This window comes from Phascolarctos cinereus, unplaced genomic scaffold (genome assembly GCF_003287225.1).
Source record: "Phascolarctos cinereus isolate Bilbo 61053 unplaced genomic scaffold, phaCin_HiC Scaffold_2;HRSCAF=192, whole genome shotgun sequence".
In the NCBI taxonomy this organism is placed as follows: Eukaryota; Metazoa; Chordata; class Mammalia; order Diprotodontia; family Phascolarctidae; genus Phascolarctos; species Phascolarctos cinereus.
The window spans coordinates 196,585,371-196,599,713 of record NW_027555625.1 but is presented as its reverse complement, the minus strand read 5'-3'; the positions used below and the strand labels follow the sequence as shown (position 1 = coordinate 196,599,713).

Sequence of the window (14,343 nt, the reverse complement as noted above, 5' to 3'; positions counted from 1 at the left end):
ACTTTTTGTGACCTCAGTTAAAGTTTTCCTAGCAAAGACAGTGGAGTAGTTTGCCATTTTACAGATGAAAAATTGAGGCAAACAGGGTTAAGTGACTTGCCTAAGATCATATGGCTAGTAAATGTCTGAGGTTGGATTTGAACTCCGGGCCCAGTGCTCTATCTGCTGTACCACCTATCTGACCCTACTAGTTTCTGTGCCCTAAGTCTTACAATGTAGGGGCATCGGGAATGTGAAAAGATGCCTATGTTATACTTTTGCTTTAAAAGTAAGAGATTGCACTCCTTTTTTCTTAAAGATACAAAAATGGGTTTCCTTCATTTTTATTTTCATTGCTTTGTGTCTTAATTAAATGTTTTGTTTTGGTTTTGTTATCAGATGTTTGTATTTTTAGCATAGCCTAATGATAGAATAATATAGCATAAAGACCTAGACTGTGAAGTGAATAGCTATGACTTCCAAACAGCCATGTTAAACCTGATAATAGTTAAGGGGTGCTACAGGTATTCCTTACATTTTCTATATACCATGTAAAAGAGTGTTTCCTTTTATTCAGTCTAAAGTGATCTATTTCAGACTTTAAAGTGTTCTCTTTAATTCTAGTATTCTAGAATTGGTTGAACCTCCTCACATGCTATGCCTTAACAGTAATCTGCACCAGTAATTTTAGTGTCTTGTTGTAATGGAAAGAATACTGGGCTTGAATTAAAAATATATGAGTTCCAGTGCTGAAAATTATTCCAATATCAAGTAACTTTCATAGTCACACAGGTAGTGAATAGGAGAGATGAAATGAACAGTAGGATTAGCACTAGATTTGGAATTCAACTGGATTTAAATCTTACTGCTATTATAAACTACCTGGGTGACTCTGGTCAAATTATTTTGCCTCTTTGACCCTCATTTTCTTTTTCAAAAATACTGGGGGATTAGATTCAATGAAGTCCCTCCCTTCCAGAAGTATCTCTATGGTCCCAAGGCCAGTACCCTTTGCTTTACTCCATGCAGCCAGGGTGGTTGTTAAGAAAGTATTAAGTTTTTGGATGGTGTATTTAGACTAACCCCCACTCAACAAGCAGTTATTAAATACCTACTATGTACCAGTCACTGTGATAGACATTGAAGTGCAAATTCATAAGTGAGATAGTGCCTACCTTTTAGGAACTTACATTCTTGAGGAGGTGGAGGAAGATTAAAGATACATGATATTTACCAGCAAGCAAATATAGGACATATACAAAATGCAAAATGCTTCAAGGGTAGGGAGAGCTTTAACAGTTAGAGGAATCAGGAAAGACTGATTGAAACAGATGACCCTTATTGACCCTTGAAGGAAATTAGAGATTTCCTGGGGTAGAGGTGAGAAGGGAATGCCTTCCAGGAATTGTGCCTTTTCACAAAGGCACAAAGGCAAGAGATGTAATATCATGGATAGAGAACAGCAAGTAAGTCAGTCCGGGTGGATAATGTTTTCTAACCACGTTCTGAGAATCTCAGAAATTCTGAAGATACAAAACTGGATACTGTCTGAGTTGAAGGAAGAAAGATACTTTCTCCAATATCCTTGTGGATCTATGATGTCTTTCTTTCCACGTACTCCTTCCACTGTAAGTCAAAATCCATCCATGACCTATAGTGGATACATTGCATGCATCCATTGTGGCTTAAAAAAAAAAACAGCAGACAATCCTCTTATGATAAGCTTCTCTGAATGTAGCTAGGCTGTTCATCAGAAAAAGAATGAAATCGATTATTGAGCTCACATTGAGAGCATCTCTCCAGGTAGGACCTGCCAGGGCATGTTCTCTACAAGCTTGTACTTTGTGAATCTAAAGACTCCTTCAAATCACAGTGAAACATTGACAGAGGACTTTAGCAGAAGGATTGAAGAAACGCAGTAAATCATTTCCAACTTTGTGAACTGACATGACCTCACTCAAACATGAGGTAAGACTTTCCTGAGTGATAAACCACCTGGAAATTTTCAAACCATTTTCCTTGGCTTGTGCCCCTTATTAACAGTTCTGCTAATGCAAATAGGCTACAACCCCCAATTATAGCAGTGGATGGGGATGAATGCTGCACAGCCTTTGCTATTCACAACTTGGTATATCTGCCATCTACTTGATCATTTTTGAATCATCAACTCCATCTTTCTGTTAAATTAACAATTTAACAGCTGCTTTCATCAAAGTTCTTTTGTGTCTGTCAACATGATACTGTCATTTTTTTTCCTTAAATGCAATTTTCAAGATCATTGCTATGCCTTTTTAGTATCAGATTAGTGATTTGCATGCTCATTCAATTTGTATACAAATGTTCAAGCTTTTATATACCCTCTATGGAGCATGAAACACCCTCCACGGCATGAGAGAAGTGTTTCCCCTTCTTTGCATTCCTGTACTGGCTTTTCATTTTCATTAAGGATAGGTGAAGTATGGATTCAGGGAGAGAGACATGAATACCAGAGAACAGGATCACAAACACAGAAGAGATTAAATCAAAAGGAGAGCCAGATTTCCAGTGTAGTTCAGGTTAGCTAAGACGCAATACTGGAAATAGAATCATGTCTGGGCAATTGAAGACTTTTTTTTTTCTTTTCATTTTGTTAATGACTCATAAAACTTTTGAGTGTAATGTAAAGGTTAAATCAGAGTCAATTTGATATAAGGAAAAACTTTTTAACTATTAGAACTTTCCCCAAATGGAAGGAATTCCTTGGAAGTTAATAGAAGTTTCCCCTGAATGTCCCCCAAACACACACACACACACACACACACACCCCATTAAGATGAGTCTGGTTGACAACATGTCCAAATCTATTATTAAAGGTATTCTTTTCCACTATGAATTTCATTACATGACTACTGTTGTCCCTTCCAGCTCTAAGATTTCATGATGTTGTGAACCTTCAAACCTTCATTTGTTTATTCAGTTGAGAGGAAGCCTGGTGTTGAAGAAAAGTTTAGATTCACTCTGATACAATAAAAAAAACCACTACCTTGAGCAAATCTTCATCTGTAAAATGAGATGGTAGGACTAGATGCTCTCTAAAGTTCCTTCTAGCTTTTATGTCTATGATCTTATAATACAAAATCTATGAGGCTAGCTAGATAGATATAGACAGAAAGATTATATATGTAAGTGTGTGTATGAGTGGGGAGAGAAAGACAAACATAAAGACAGAGACAGAATGAGAGACAGAGACAGTGAGACAGAGACAAAGAAGAGAGTGTAGATACAAAACTAGACAATGAGTTGAGCCCTAAAATTTAAAGAGGAAGAAAAGGGTAGGCTGGATTGCCTCTGGAAAGGTATACAGTTCCTTTAATGACCCAAAGATTTTCCCTAAAACAAAGGCTCATATTTTAAAATTCCAATATTATTCTATTATTGTCCATCTGCAGTCATGGAATAGTAATCTCCAAAGAACTTAAAGAGTATCACTCAAAGACCAATAGAGTTTTATGATGAGTGTAAATATACTGTGATACAATACAAACAAGAAATTAGGATGAATCAGAGTAAAAGCATGTTGTCAATGATACGTTGAAGAAGAAGGTAGAGGATGTGGAGTGAGGAGGAAAGAAGAAGAAGGAGGAGGAGGAGGAAGATGAAGAGGAGGAAGAGAAGAAGAAGAAGAAGATGATGATGATGAGCCAGTCACAAGGCAAGAGTAATTGAAGAATAACTCTGATATTTCACTGGTATCCTTTCAATTTCAGAAAAACTTGAGGAAAGGCTTCAGGACATGGGGTTCATTCCTGTGACAAATTTATAAGAAGATGTATATAAGAATCTCTTAGGAAAGGCTCCCATAGATGAGCTTCTATCTCCATGACTAGAGAGGATACCCATTTAGATGAGATATTCATTGGGTATATGGACAATTCTGTGGAGCTATATGTCAGCTCATGAATATGACCATCCCTTCCAAAGAAGAGACCAAACATGAATGTCCTGGGCAGCGGGGGCGGGGTGGGTAAGGAGGTATTCCACAAGTCGGTGAGTACTATGGATTCAATTTGAAGCCAAGATCTGACACTAGCCTGTATGACTGCAAGCAATTGATATGATCAATAAGCCCAAGGGATCTGACAGGTGGTGCAGTGGTAATGGGGTTATCATCCTCTTCATAGAGCAATTCTATTACAATGTGAGCTCCTCAATCCCACCCCCTTCATCCTTTTGCATTTCCTGTCAAATAAGGACAAGCAGACATCTGGAACAGAAAATTCTACGAAGTGTCTGTGGGTTCTTTTTTCAAAGGTGAAATTTATAATCCACCCCCTATATAAAAAGCAATCAAGAAACTTGTATGTATAGTACAGCTAGTATTGTTTGACTTCAGTCTTCTAGAGATAGGAAGGCTCATTCAGTCCCTGTGCATTCTAGGGTACCTGAATCTGAGGAGCTTTCTCCTTGCTGGAGCTTACTTTCAAGGGCAGTCAGTAAGTTAGTTGATAAATATTCATTAAGCGTTTACTATGAGCCAGGTATATGTTAGTATAACATGGGTCTGACACGTGAACAGAGAACCATAGAGGGTGTCCCTAAAAGTAGAGAGGTTGAGGATTCTGCTTCTAGTAGAGGAGAGTCATGATGAAATGGAAGAGAGATACTGCAACATGTGAAGGCATTCTGTAACTGATTCCAGACTGAGATCAAGGAGAATGAATGAAGAAAAAGAGTAGGATGTATGAAAAAAGAGGATCAGGCTACCTCATTTATCTGGAACTTTCTACCTTTTCTCTCCACAGAACTGGACTACTTGCTCTGTTGAAATCTCATTTCTAAACCTCTTGTGTGTGTGTGTGTGTGTGTGTGTGTATGCATTAACTTCATGACAAATCCTCTTTGCAAATGTGTATTGTGGTATAGTGTATGAAATTTCTAGTATAAAAATAAATTGAACTGTTTTGTTTTCCATTTAGTCCTCTCATTCTTTCTTTCTTTTTGGGGGGCAGTAATTGGAGTTAAGTGACTTGCCCAAAATTACACAGGTAGGAAATGTCTGAGGCAAGATTTCAAGTCAGTTCCTCCTGACTCCAGGGCCAGTGTTCTATCCACTGAACCACCTAGCAGCCCCTGTTTTCCAGTTAGTTTTTTTTTTAAGTATATGAGCTCCTAGCAGGCAGAGATTATTTTTTCTTTTTTGTACATCCATCACATGACACATAGTAAACATTTAGCAAACTACTGATGGTAGATTGATTGATTGATTCATTCATCCTTTCCTTGACATGATCTTGCTGTCTTGGCACAAGAAGGGAATGGCAACAAGCTGTAAATTGAACTGACAAAAAAACTTTAATCTCGGCTAATTTAATCGTGCGGTCTAGGCATGACTACTATAATTTCTTAAGCGTTCTTTCATTTTGGACAGCTTCTGTATTCTTTGGTTTCCTTCTGTCTAATCCTTCAATTGGAGGATTTCCTCAGAATGCTAAAATTTCTGTGTAGCTTTCCTTTACCCCTCATTAGATCTTCTCCTTCTGGCATTTTCTCTTATGCACAGAAATGCCAAGACCAATTAAAAACTTGAGGAAATTCAATGTAATAGGTAAGCCTCAGCTTTCTGGGCATTTGAGTGACTAATGGCCAACTTTAAAGGGAGATGTGAAGTTTACATCCTTTCCAGGACTATTTTCAGTAGATTAAAAAATGGTTGATTATCTTAAAGTGACTGTATACTTTAAGATGAAGAAAACATAATCATTTTCCCTCAGTTATAATGATGGTAATAATAGCAACAACAGTAAAAGTTTAAATCTCAATAATGAGTCAATTAACCAGATTTCAGGTTCAAAAAAGGGCTTCTGCAATCTTCAGCTACATCCAGAATTGGGATTTTTGCCCCAACCTCCCATGCTGAGCAAACCTAAGTTGTAAGTAACATCTTAACTCTTCTTCTTTAGGGCCAAAGTATACAAACAGGCTATACGATTAGATCGGTTAAAATAATATTCTGTTTTCCACAGAAAGAGCAGTTTATCTGCAATCAGAAGTTCTGAATTCCAATCCTACTGATACGGGATCCTCAGGGTCCCTGTGAGTATCCTCAGGAAAGACACGTATCCAGCCTTGGCTTCGGTTTCCTCATCTTTACCTTGGGGGAGTAGGGCTGGATGGTCTCTGAGGCCCTTTCTAGTGCTGGTTCTACATCCTGTAATCCTAAAACAATGGGATTTAGAACTAAAAGGAGCTTTAAAAGTACAGTCCGACCTCTTCATTTATATGAGAGAACTTTTCACTATATCAGAGAACTAAGACCCCAAGAGGTCATGCAGTGAATAGAGACCTGAACTTGGAGTCAATTGGACCTGAGTTTGAATCCTGCATCCTCTGCATTCTCATGTGTGACTGTGGATGAGTCATGTAACTTCATTCATTCTCAGTTTCCTCTACTGCAAAATAGAAATAATACCAGCACCTACCTCCAGAGTTGTTGGGAAGATCAAATGAGATAAGATGTAAAGTACTCTGTAAAACCTTAAAATACTATATGAATGCTGCTTATAACTGTTGTTGTTGTTGTTCAGTTGTTTCAATCACGTTTGACTCTCTATGACCCCATTTGGAGTTTTTCTTGGCAAAGATACTGGAGTGGTTTATCATTTCCTTCTCCAATTTATTTTAAAGATGAGGAAACTGAGGCAAACAGAGTTAAGTGACTTACCCACAGTCACACAGCTATTAATTGTCTGAGGCTGGATTTGAACTCAGAGCTTTCTGATTCCAGGCCCAGAAATGACTTGTATTGCATCACACATGTAGACAGAGGCAAGATTTGAAGCTAGATTCTCTGACTCCAGAATCAGTCTTCTTTCTTCCGTACCACTCAGTGATAGACTTGCCTCACTAGTAGTTACTGTATTATCAGGGCTGGGAACTGAGCCTTGGATTGCTAACTGGAAATCCATTCCTACTTGATACAACTAGTGGATCAATAGCTAGAGTACTGGGCCTAGAGTTAGGAAAACTTGAGTTCCAATTTAGCCTCAAACATTCAGCAGCTGTGTGATCCTAGGAAGTCACTTAAGGTCTATCTGCCTTGCTTTTCTCAACTGTAAAATGGGGCTAACAATAGTACCTACCTTGAAATATTTTTATAAGGATCAAATGAGACAATATAAGTAAAAAGGCACTTAGACCAGACCCTGGCACATAGTAGGTGCCATATAAATATTTACTCCCTACCTGCCTTGTAGAATGAAAGTCGCAGCTTAGGAGGAGGCACTCTTTCATTCTTGCTGCTGCATCCTTAGCACTAAGCAAAATGTCTAACACGTGTCAGACACTTAATAAATGCTTGTTTAGGGTTTAATTCATTGGGGGGGGGGGGTGTACGCATGCATGCACCTGCTTGTGCCTATGTATGGGTTTTCAGTCCACAAAAAAGAGAATTTTTTTTTCAGAACAATATCTGGTACGAATGAGCATGATAACTTGACCAATAAGTGCGTTTCACTTTTTTGCCACAGGGCAGAAAACAAGCTTAGAGCCATGTAATAGGAAAAGCTGGGGCAAAGCCTCCTCCTTGGAGAGATATTTATCCTTCATGGCAAATGTCTTCTCATAATGAAATCACAGCCTGTTTTGCTGTCCATTTGTTCTTCCCCGTGCCCTCTTTCCCCCACCTCATAGAATCCCTCTCTTCCCTCAAGGCACAACTCTAACACCATATGTAGCCTTTTCTTCCTACCTCCCCATCCCCACTTCAACCAGTGCCTTCCCTCCCAAACTACCATGTGTTTAACTGCTTTGTATTTGTGGCATATATGTTTATCTACCATATACTTCTACACGTGCTTGTGATCTTCCCCATTAGAATGTAAACTCCTTTAGGGAAGTGACTGCTTAATTTTTGGTCTTGTAACCCCTATATTTAGCATGGTGCCTGGCACAGAGTATCAAAAACATGTTTTGTTTTGCTTTTTAAATGACTGATTGATGTTTTTTCTGCTTCTGGAAGAGTGCAGACACATCTTTATCACCCTTTCTTCTTTGGCCTTTTCCCTCTTAAGCTGAGAATGAATATTTGAGGTCAACCTGGAGATTGTCACATCAGTATAAGAACAGCAAGTCTGCAGCTGTTGCTATCATCCAGAAAATACTCTATGCATTTTTGGCTTTCTCCTTCCCTCTTTCTAAACCCATTTCTTCAAAGGTCTTGAAAGAGCCTTTGCATAGAAAAGAGGGAAATGGCCAGATCAAATGTGCAGAACATATGGATGACATGGACAAAATGCTTTCATGTGAAATCAAGTGTTTTTATTTTAATCACCACAAAATAGGTGGTACTCAAGGTGTGGATGTGGAAAAGTGCAGAATTGTACAGGGCTTATATATTGGGAGGAGGCACCATGTAAAAGAGGTCCTAGAATAGGGTTAGGGAATGAGGGATGACTAGGATTCTTACCTCATCCAGAAAAAAAATGATATCTGGAGCCAAGAGAATGTTCTAGGCAGTGATCACAAGCTGCCTCTCCCCTCTGTCCTGCTTCAGCCCCTGATTACGTATGTCTCATATCTTAGAGCCATCTTCCTGTTCCATGTGAAATAGAATCCTCCTTTCCCAAATAAAGCTACATTCTGTGCCTGAGGCTTTTAGTGGTTTCATGAAAAGAGTATGCCTTTTAGAGTCAGAATACTTGTTGTTTCCTCTATACCACAATGGAAAAGGCCAAGGAAAGATGGCTAAGATATGGCTGTACTGACCTGCCTGCTATTTTTTGCACAGGACATTTTATCTCTTGTGTTTGTGTCTTTGTACTGACTGTCCCCTATGTCTGGAATGCCATGTATCCTCACTTTGGCCTCCTGAATTCCCTGGTTTCCTTCTAGAATTAGCTAAAATCCCAGATTCTTTTCTACCTTTCCTGGGTAATCTCCAACTATTCCCTCTTTCCTCTCCTCCCATTCCTCATGAGTATTGTTCAGAGTTCACCAGTTACAAGTCACCCAGCCTATCTATATCCATATCCGTATCTACATCTACATCTATATCTATTGATGCACACACACACACACACACACACACATATATGCATATATACACATAAGTTTTTCAATTCATTTCTCAAGAAGTTCACAAGTATTCTCTTCAGTGCTTACCATAGTTCCTAGCACTTTTAAAATCTTTTCTTTTTTATATCACTATCTTTTCTTGCAGTATCCCTCTCCCTGCCTCCCCCACCACAAAAAATCATTCCATATAACAAATCCTATTTTGAAAAACAAACAAAAAGAAACAGAAGAAAAAACATATAGCATGATTGATAATTTATCCAAAAAAAGTTTGAAAACATATGCAATGTAAAACATTTATGGATCTTCTACCTCTACAAAGCAGTGGAATGGGAGTGTCTTTATCTCTTCTTTGTGCCATGCTAATTTTTTATAATTTTGCAAAACATACTTTTGATTTTTTTTGTACTTATTTGTCCATTTACATTATTGCAGTCATTGTGTATACTGTTTTCTTGCTTATGCTTACTTCACTTTGCTTTAGTTCCTGGAGATCACTCCATGCATCTCTCTATTCATCACATTCACAGTTTCTTACAGCTTAGTAATATTCTGTTACATTCATGTACCACAATTAAAAAGTTCTAGAAAAACTGGAAAGCAGTCTGGGAGAATTTTGATTTACAACAACACCTTGTACCACATTCCACAATATATTTTCAGAGGATCTATGACCTCAATATTAGAAGAAAAACAGACTGTGAACCTCTCACAGTTGTGGATGGGTGATATATTCTTAAGCAAACAAGGGATAGAAACAATTACAAAAAATGAAATAGCTAACTTTGATTCTATGGAACTGAAAAATTTCTGCAGAGGCAAATTAATGCACTTAAGAAGTGGTCGAATAGGAAAAAAAATTGTTATCACATTTTTCGGTTATCCAAATTATCCAAATAATTAATATATGTGTATGTACATATGCATATATATATATATATATATATGCATGTATAAAACTAAAAGTCATACCTCAATAGATAAGTAGTCAAATAGTAACAGAGTTCTCGAAAGAACAATCTATAACAACCAATTGAAAGAATGTTCCAAATCACTGATAACAAGAGAAATACAAATTAAAATGACCCTGAGGTTTTACCTTTGTTATTATTCACTTGTGTCCAACTCTTCGTGACCCCATGGACCATACAGCATAATATTGTCTTTGTTTGTTTGTTTGTTTGTTGGATTGGGGATTTTATGGCCATTTCTTTCTGTTATGGATTAAGGCAAAAAAACAAAAGATAAGTGACTTGACCAGGGTTACACAGCTAGTAAATATCTCAGGCCTCATTTGAACTCAGGTCTTCCTGACTCCCAGCCCAGCAGGCTATCCACTGAGCCACCTAATTATCTCCTAAAACAACTCCGAAGTTTTACCTTACACCCTGTAAATTGCCAAAGATGACAAAATATGGGAATCATTAATGTTGGAGAAGTTGTGGGAAGATAGGCATATTAGTGTATGGTTGGTGCAGCTATGAATCAATAAAAGCATTCTGGAAAGCAATTTGGAATTATTCAAATAAATTGACTGAAATGCCCAGACCCTACTCCTTGGCCCAGAGATTCCATTGCTAGGTCTATACCACAAGGAAGCCAGTGATAAAAATAATCTCCCTATTTACACTACATTATAGCAACACTATAGCAAAGACAAAGTAAATAAATCTTTATTGTTCTACTAACCCAACGAAAAGATGGGATTGGTATGACATTTTTTTTTGCAGATGTGTATGATTGCCTCAAGATTTAAATACTGTTAACAATGATTTAAATAACAGTTTAATAACAACAGTTTAAAATATGTTAAAGGCAAGCACCTCCAAGTTCTATGGTATGTCGTCAGGACTTTGTTCATTAAAAAAATAATAATCATTTGACTTATTGCATAACCCATTGTTACAGGGAATTACCTGCCTCTAAGAAGGTCACCTTGGTATACCAAAGCAGATAATTACATAAATATAGACAAGGGAGATAGAGTGAGGTAGGCAGTAGTATAGTTTACATGTAAATTATATAATACTTAAAAAGGAAAAAAAAACTTTTTCAATCTTCCAATTTAATACTTCTTGCTTTTTTCTAATTGTCAGATCCCTTTTTTCCCCTCCCAACCCCAGCCCACCCAACATAGATATGAATAAAGACTTTTTATAGTCTCCTGGGACTTCAAAGAGATTAGTGCCAATGCTTGGAGAAGGAGAGGAACTTTAACTGAAGACTGATTTAAGACCAGTTCAAATAAAAATACACACATTAAAAAATAAAATAAACTAACATGAAAAATCTCCATACTCAAAATGAGGATATCAAAATAATCCTGAGAACTCAACTCATAAACTTTACAAGAACTAGAGAGTTATCAGATTTTTAATAGATGTTGCTACATCAAATACTCATAATATCTAAACTTCACAGACTGAAAAGCTTTTAAAATATAGAGACCTAATAGAAGAGATCAAAATAATTTAGGAACAGGATAAAGTACATGTCCTTGCTGCTCTATCTGCTGTTAGAGTTGTTCCAAGTCAGCTTTCAGTGAGCCCACAGAAGATATGCTTACCTTCTAAGTCTTTTCTTTGAATACAGATAAGCACTATTATGAATAATGAATCCTATGAAATGGCCATGTTACTTGAATTTGCTTTGCATATTTCCATTGTGTTGGCCCCACTTACCTATCTTATATAACTATAACTTCAAACAGTGGAAATTTGTATATATATGCAACTGCTTCATGGGATTCATTATCTACCTGAGCAATAGTCCACAGAACATCAAATATGAAAGAATAATGGCAGGATAGCAACTTGTCTCACACCCATTTCTAATCAAACTCCACTGACCAAAATGATAATTATTTTCAGTGATGATAGTGATGATGATGACGATGATAGGCTATCTCTTTTTTTATTTTAATTTTTAATTACAATGGCATAACAGACTATTTTATTCTTGCATTTTTTCAATGGTTTCTTCTTTATATTTGCCCTTCTCCTTTCCAACTTGTCAGGATTTAGCTTCATGCTCAAGAATCTTTTTATGATCTTTATCCAGTTTTAGTCTAGTGATAACTACCTTACTAGGGTGAATGCCCACATAGACAGTTGTGCCATTAGCTCTTTCACACTGCACACGCTCAATGTAGATGACGTATTTCTTTCTGTAAACCTGGACTACCTTGCCAATTTACTGACCTTTGTAGTGTGCACGAACCACCCGGACCTTGCTGTCCTTCTAGATGGGCATCGAGTGTACATTATATTTCTGCCTCAGCTCCTTGGAGAGCAGCGACGACATGATCTTGCATGGTATGTGCGAGGGCGCATTGAAGTGTCTCTTGCGGTTCTTGCTTTGGTCCAAGGTCACAAATGGATTGAACTTCATTTTGGCAAATGGAACCATCTGAAAAGGGACACATGCGCCGCCTGCTATCTCTCTTAAAAAGAATTAATTATGACTTCCAAATTAAAGAGGAGATTGGATTTAAACATCTTTATTAACCACCAGATGTTAATAAATCACATTAAGGTATATAGTTTGATATTAAAATAGCACTTAGGCTTGATAAGCATAAATTTTTGTATATATATCAAGGAAATACAGTAATTAAAGGCTTCAGTTTTCTATCCAGAGCTCAAATTCAACCAATGGAAGAAGATGATTTTTAGTAATAGTTTGGTCTCCTCCAGGCAAGACTCATTAAGTCTAAAGGAAAAGGCTATGGATGGATACATTAAAAAATATACTGGCATCCTGAAATCAAGGCTCAATGGGAGTAACATTGTCAAGTCAGTGAACGCTTATATGATACTTGCCTTAATATACACTGTTTTGGAACTGTAAAATGGATTTATGTAATAATAGATTTGAAAAAATAGCCCAACAAAAATCCAACAATACTAATGATACACATAGGCCATCACCGTAACGAGGCATAAAGAGATAAACCCACCCTAATCAAAAAAAAAAAATGAAGAAGATTGATAAACATTTTTGGACCATATGATAAACAGGCTAAAAAAACAACTGGGATATTTTTGGAGCAAACAGATATCACTCAACCCAGAAATAATAGGCACATACCACTGGATTTATTGATTATAACTGAAAATGATAAAATTGCTAAGATCTAAGAAAGGCAATTACAATGGTATTTCGTGAGTGAGATCATTTTGAACTCAACCAACAATGTGTCAACAAAGAAGCATTAAACAAATGACTGTCATGTACATTTGTTTATGGAAACGGAGAGGTTTATGATAGTAACCTGATCCTGAATCAGGTCATTGCCACTAACCATCATTGATGGTTTATTTTTAAGGAGCTCAGACTTACAAATCTATAAATATTGTGCTAAGAAATAGTAAAACGCATATAGAACACATCATTCCAAAGATGTAATAGTCACTGAATGTAATAGTCACCAGACAAAATCTGGTAGTTAGAATTATACATAAGAAATTCTTTACCTCTCAGAAACCAATAGATAACTAATTCCCATACTATAAATACAGATCTCAAAATATAAATAAGAATTTAGTCAATAAAATGTGTTGGAACCAGAGCATTCTCACAGGTAAAACTACTGCCCACAACTAACACTGATCTCTGTAAGTTTAAGATGTTCCCATAAGGAATATTTCACTGGAATAGCCAATCCTGGTGAGGAACTTCCATAGCCAATACAAATTGGTATCTTTTCATTAATCTATTATCTTAGAGAGTTATTTAAAACAGTTTGAGGTTAAGTGACATCCACAGCAGGATTTGAATGCATATCTTCTTGGCTTATCAGGCAAGCTCTTTATATACTATACCACATTGCCTTTTACTACCATACTAAAATACTACTAATCTCCAAACTATGTGGAATGAAATCTGTCAAAATGTGAGATCTTGTGGGAGAAATCAAAACCATATCGGAACAGTCCAATTATCATTTCCACTACTGGAGTTGTCTTGAAATTACATTCAGTGAGTCTATAGAAGAGGAGATGATTTTTTAAAAAATTTAATTACAAAAAGCAATTAATTTATCCACTCATGCAATAGACCATAGAATAATAAGGATCCCTTCCCTGCTCTAGGTTTTGGAAGACATTCCTGGATCTGTCATATCCAGAGATCAGTTGCTCTTGGGAAGTTCCCTTCAAAATCAAGGACAAAAAATTCAGACCTCCAAACCTAGGGTAACCCATGAACCTGTCTTCTAAAATCAGAGTCAACTATTCTAGGGCAACTCTAGCTAAAGGAAAGGACCCTGCTCTTGGAGTGTTCTCACAGGAGGTGGCAGTCATTCATTTCTTT

General features: G+C 37.0%; 1 pseudogene; it reads right to left on the bottom strand.

Moving 5' to 3' along the window:
• Positions 1-11,982: 11,982 nt before the first annotated feature.
• Positions 11,983-12,420, bottom strand: LOC110212722 (large ribosomal subunit protein uL24 pseudogene; annotated as a pseudogene).
• Between the last annotated feature and the right edge of the window lie 1,923 nt (positions 12,421-14,343).